This window comes from Myxine glutinosa, chromosome 5 (genome assembly GCF_964187855.1).
Source record: "Myxine glutinosa chromosome 5, kmMyxGlut1.1, whole genome shotgun sequence".
Lineage (NCBI taxonomy): Eukaryota > Metazoa > Chordata > Myxini > Myxiniformes > Myxinidae > Myxine > Myxine glutinosa.
The window spans coordinates 5,726,449-5,731,825 of record NC_136265.1 but is presented as its reverse complement, the minus strand read 5'-3'; the positions used below and the strand labels follow the sequence as shown (position 1 = coordinate 5,731,825).

Here is a 5,377-nt window from a genome sequence, read left to right as displayed (position 1 = left end):
GCGATGGCGCGAAATGTGCGTCCCTTTGGGACCACCTGGATACGAGGACTCGCATCATTTTCACTAAACTAAGGGTGAAACGATGAAAACAACATCGAACGAAAGTAGAAAAGGAAAAATGAAACGTTTTAACCTTATTTGCAAAGCGCTCAATTTAACTGCGTGAGGAATCCCATGTTGTAATCGACGATTATCGCACAATTCTCGCTGAAGTTACTTGATTTTATTACCTCAACCCTATTTTAGTGCTGAATATAAACCTCACAATCAGGCATTAATTGATAATAAAAAAAAAACATCAGCTTCGGAAAATAACTAAATAAAAAACAACGCTGGGGTGCCATGAAAATTTACTAACGGTTTCCATGACAATCATATCCGATTTAAATGACGTTAAATAGAATCGTGCGTACTACTTGTTCAGTCTGACATTAACCTAGGTATTTGTTGCACACGAAAAGATTTATTTTAAAGTCTATTTTGCTCATAAAAAAACTAGAATGAATTTCCTGTGCGTTGTGACACCCATACACCGCCCAAATAGATTCCGTTCTATAATCGTCCGAGACGATCAGAGCGAAGTGTATCTCCTGGACTGGTGTTCCGTATTATATATTTAATATATTTTAGTGTTACGAAAGAATGTTTAGCACGCCCAATGGACATTTTTGCGTCTGAGGTAATTTTTTTATATATCCACAGAAGCAGAACAGAGGAAGAATCCAGCTTCAAATGTAGGTGTACACCACCTTTGACAATTCCAGGTTCCAGCCAGTTACACTGCACTGGAAGACCAATTCCTTGAAAAATCCAGACAGGTAAATACAATGGGGAATAAACATGATGATTCTTGCATTACCGGTAAACGCAGCTTTGGAGTATTGATGGAGAAGCTCACAATACAATTTGTGATGTGTAATAATATGAAAATACGCATTGCGTAGATTGAGAGCTTCGTCGACAATCAATGCCAATGGTCAGTCGATCGAGTACGCAGCCCTCACAAACATCTGTAGGCCTAGCTAGGCTAGGTTGTTTGATCTTGGGCTTAGAATTGTAAATGAAGTCGGTGTAGCTGGCGGAAAATTGAAATCGGTGTACCTGGCTTAAATGAAGTCGGTGTCGCTGGCGGAAAACTGAAGTCGGTGTAGCTGGTGGAAAAAAGACGTCGGTGTACCTGGCGTAAATGATGAGCGGTTTCGAATTCAAAAGCTGTTCTGTACATTACTGTATTGTAATTTATTGATTTTATTCACCAGGTGAAAATAATTTATCAGTCGCGCCAGACCAAAGCAAGATCACGTGAGCAAGATGGCGGATCATGGAAGGGACAAGATGGTGGATCATGGAAGGGACATTTGAAATGACAACATGAAATTTTGTTCCCAAGGGAATGGGGAATGACAGTGAAATTTTGAATGGATTTACATATAGTATATACATGCAATTGCCATAGAGGTTCGCTTACGAAGCTCTCTATTAAAAATCTTAAGATATATGAACCACCTCATGAGGTACCACCAGCTACACTACCTTAGTCACGACACTTAACAAATTAAAACACAGCAAGGCCAAGAGATGAAGTAAACATTAAAAACAATACCTAATATGAATACGCATTGCGTAGAGTGAGAGCTTCGTCGACAATGGTCAGTCGATCGAGTACGCAGCCATCGCAAACATCTGTAGGTCTAGGCCTAGCTAGGCTAGGTTGTTTGATCTTGGGCTTAGAATTAAAATTCAAATTAATTTTATTGAATGGATAGATTGGGATAGAATGCAGGACTTACCTACTGTAGGCCATATTGTCTAGACTTCTAGTCGACTGGACCAGGTACGTAGGTCCGACTGGCAGGTACGTACTGAAATCGGTTTACCTGGCTTAAATGAAGTCGGTGTAGCTGGCGGAAAACTGAAGTCGGTGTAGCTGGCAGAAAACTGAAGTCGGTGTAGCTGGTGGAAAAAAGAAGTCGGTATAGCTGGCGGAAAAAAGAAGTCGGTGGAGCTGGTGGAAAAAAGAAGTCGGTGGAGCTGGCGTAAATGATGAGCGGTTTCGAATTCAAAATCCGTTCTGTGCAGTACTGTATTGTAATTTATTGATGTTAATCACCAGGTGAAAATAATTTATCAGTCGTGCCAGATCAAAGCAAGATCACGTGAGCAAGATGGCGGATCGTGGAAGGGACAAGATGGCGGATCATGGAAGGGACATTTGAAATGACAACATGAAATTTTGTTCCCAAGGGAATGGGGAATGACAGTGAAATTTTGAATGGATTTACATATACATGCAATTGCCATAGAGGTTCGCTTACGAAGTGGAAAACTGAAGTCGGTGTAGCTGGCGGAAAACTGAAGTCGGTGTAGCTGGCGGAAAAAAGAAGTCGGTGTAGCTGGTGTAAATGATGAGCGGTTTCGAATTCAAAATCCGTTCTGTACAGTACTGCACTGTAATTTATTGATTTTAATCACCAGGTGAAAATAATTTATCGGTCGCGCCAGACCAAAGCAAGATCACTTGAGCAAGATGGCGGATCATGGAAGGGACAAGATGGCGGATCATGGAAGGGACAAGATGGCGGATCATGAAAGGGACATTTGAAATGACAACATGAAATTTTGTTCCCAAGGTAATGGGGAAAAATTTGAAATTTTTTTTTTGTGCAATTTGAAATGAAAGTGAAATTCTGAATGGGTTTACATATACATGCAATTGGCATAGAGGTTCACTTACGAAGCTCTCTATTATTATAATTAAATAAAAATAACATCAGAGAATGTGGGATTCTAGTGTATATAAAACGTTTGACGTCACCGGAAATAGATATATCGCCATACTGCGAATACAAGATGGCGGATCATGGATGGGACATTTGAAATGACAACATGAAATTTTGTTCCCAAGGGAATGGGGAATGACATTGAAATTTTGAATGGATTTACATATACATGCAATTGCCATGGAGGTTCACTTATGAAGCTCTCTATGAATGCGATAGCATGCATCCTGCAGGTCATGGCTTCACTGGAGAGAAGGGAGGGGCGGTGCTCGATGACGTCATTTAGTGGGCGGTCTTGTGATGTGTCACTGAGGAGCGGCCGTGATGGTCGTTCTGAGGCTGCCATCTGGGGGTACTTTGGAAACTTCTGGGGGGGAAATGATCAGAGATGTGATGGGATGGGGTCCGTGGGGATGACAATCTGCAGACACACAGATGACGGTGCATTATGTCTGCCGTCCTGGGTAGTTCGTGTAAGAAATCGTGATTTTTATGCCTCCATTGACGAAGTCGCCGGAGGCATTATGTTTTCAGGTTATCCATCCGTCTGTCCTTCCGTCCATGATAGCTTTTCGTTACCGCGAATAACTTCAGAACGGCTGAAGGAATCTTAGTCAAACTTGGTGCAGGTAAGTGTAATGAGGTAAAGATGAACTGAGTAGATTTTGGGGTCACGAGGTCAAATGCCAAAGGTCAGCAGGTCCTTCAATCCTGGAAGATCTCGGTCTCGCCGTTTCGTTCAGGAAGGATCATCAAACGAACCCACCCATCCGCTTCCAATGTCAGCCACTGGAAGAGTTTTGGTCTCATGAACTTCTCCGTCTCGCTATTAGTTGTGACCCTTCCTGTGCCAACCACATAACAAAGCAAGCCTCCAAAGCCAGCCGCAGATTCAGAATGCTCCGTCGATCAAAGTCTTTCCTTCAAATAAATCAAAGCTACTCAGTGTACAGGGCCTTTGTCCACGGTTCAATGGAGTACTGTTCTCTCCTATGGGCTGGCACTCCAGCATCACATCTGTCTCTCCTGGATTATTTGGAATCTCAATCTCTCAGCATTCATGGACTTTCAAATGGAGCTTCTCTCTTATTTATTTACTCATTTATTCCTTTTTTTCCCATATGTGGAACCACCTTCCACATCTTCTACAACCACCATGTGAGGTCTTTTGTCAACTTAAATCAAACTTCAATTTTTTTAAATAAAATGCATCATCACATATATTACTAATACATTTATGAAAAAGAATTGTTTGGATTATGATTGGTGTAAACCATAACAAAACAGCAACTCAGGTACAGTCATCTATCTATATGTCTACATATCTGGGTAGTGTCTGTGTGGTCATTGAACTACTCCCTCAAACTTTTGTTTCTGTTGTTGTGAAGTGTTTTAATAACGTGGTGGTGAGGTGTTTTGAATCACCTGGTGGTGACGTGTTTTGAATTACGTGGTGGTGAAGTGTTTTGAATTACGTGGTGGTGACGTGTTTTGAATCACGTGTTGGTGAGGTGTTTTGAATTACGTGGTGGTGAGGTGTTTTGAATTACATGGTGGTGAGGTGTTTTGAATTACATGGTGGTGAGGTGTTTTGAATTATATAGTGGTGAGGTGTTTTGAATTACCTGGTGGGGAGGTGTTTTGAATTATATAGTGGTGAGGTGTTTTGAATTACCTGGTGGTGAGGTGTTTTTAAATCACATGGTGGTGAGGTGTTTTGAATTACCTGGTGGTGAGGTGTTTTTAAATCACATGGTGGTGAGGTGTTTTGAATTACGTGATGCTGAGGTGTTTTGAATTACTTGGTGGTGAGGTGTTTTGAATGACTTGGTGGTGAGGTGTTTTGAATTACGTGGTGGTGAAGTGTTTTGAATGACTTGGTGGTGAGGTGTTTTGAATTACGTGGTGGTGAAGTGTTTTGAATGACTTGGTGGTGAAGTGTTTTGAATGACTTGGTGGTGAAGTGTTTTGAATTACATGGTGTTGACATGTTTTGAATTATGTGGTGGTGAGGTGTTTTGAATGACTTGGTGGTGAGGTGTTTTGAATCACCTGGTGGTGACATGTTTTGAATTACGTGGTGGTGAAGTGTTTTGAATTACGTGGTGGTGAAGTGTTTTGAATGACTTGGTGGTGAGGTGTTTTGAATGACTTGGTGGTGAGGTGTTTTGAATGACTTGGTGGTGAGGTGTTTTGAATTACGTGGTGGTGAGGTGTTTTGAATGACTTGGTGGTGAGGTGTTTTGAATGACTTGGTGGTGAGGTGTTTTGAATTACGTGGTGGTGAGGTGTTTTGAATGACTTGGTGGTGAGGTGTTTTGAATGACTTGGTGGTGAGGTGTTTTGAATGACTTGGTGGTGAGGTGTTTTGAATTACGTGGTGGTGAAGTGTTTTGAATGACTTGGTGGTGAGGTGTTTTGAATTACGTGGTGGTGAAGTGTTTTTAATGACTTGGTGGTGAGGTGTTTTGAATTACGTGGTGGTGAGGTGTTTTGAATTACATGGTGTTGACGTGTTTTGAATTACGTGGTGGTGAGGTGTTTTGAATTACGTGGTGGTGAGGTGTTTTGAATGACTTGGTGGTGAAGTGTTTTGA

At 41.5% G+C, this 5,377-nt stretch overlaps 1 long non-coding RNA gene across 1 annotated transcript; it reads left to right on the top strand.

Moving 5' to 3' along the window:
• Window positions 1-656: 656 nt before the first annotated feature.
• On the top strand, window positions 657-1,498 carry LOC137428786 (uncharacterized). The gene is made up of 2 exons (XR_010984745.2): window positions 657-818; window positions 1,260-1,498. It is a non-coding gene; the product is annotated as an uncharacterized LOC137428786 (long non-coding RNA).
• The last annotated feature ends 3,879 nt before the right edge of the window (window positions 1,499-5,377 follow it).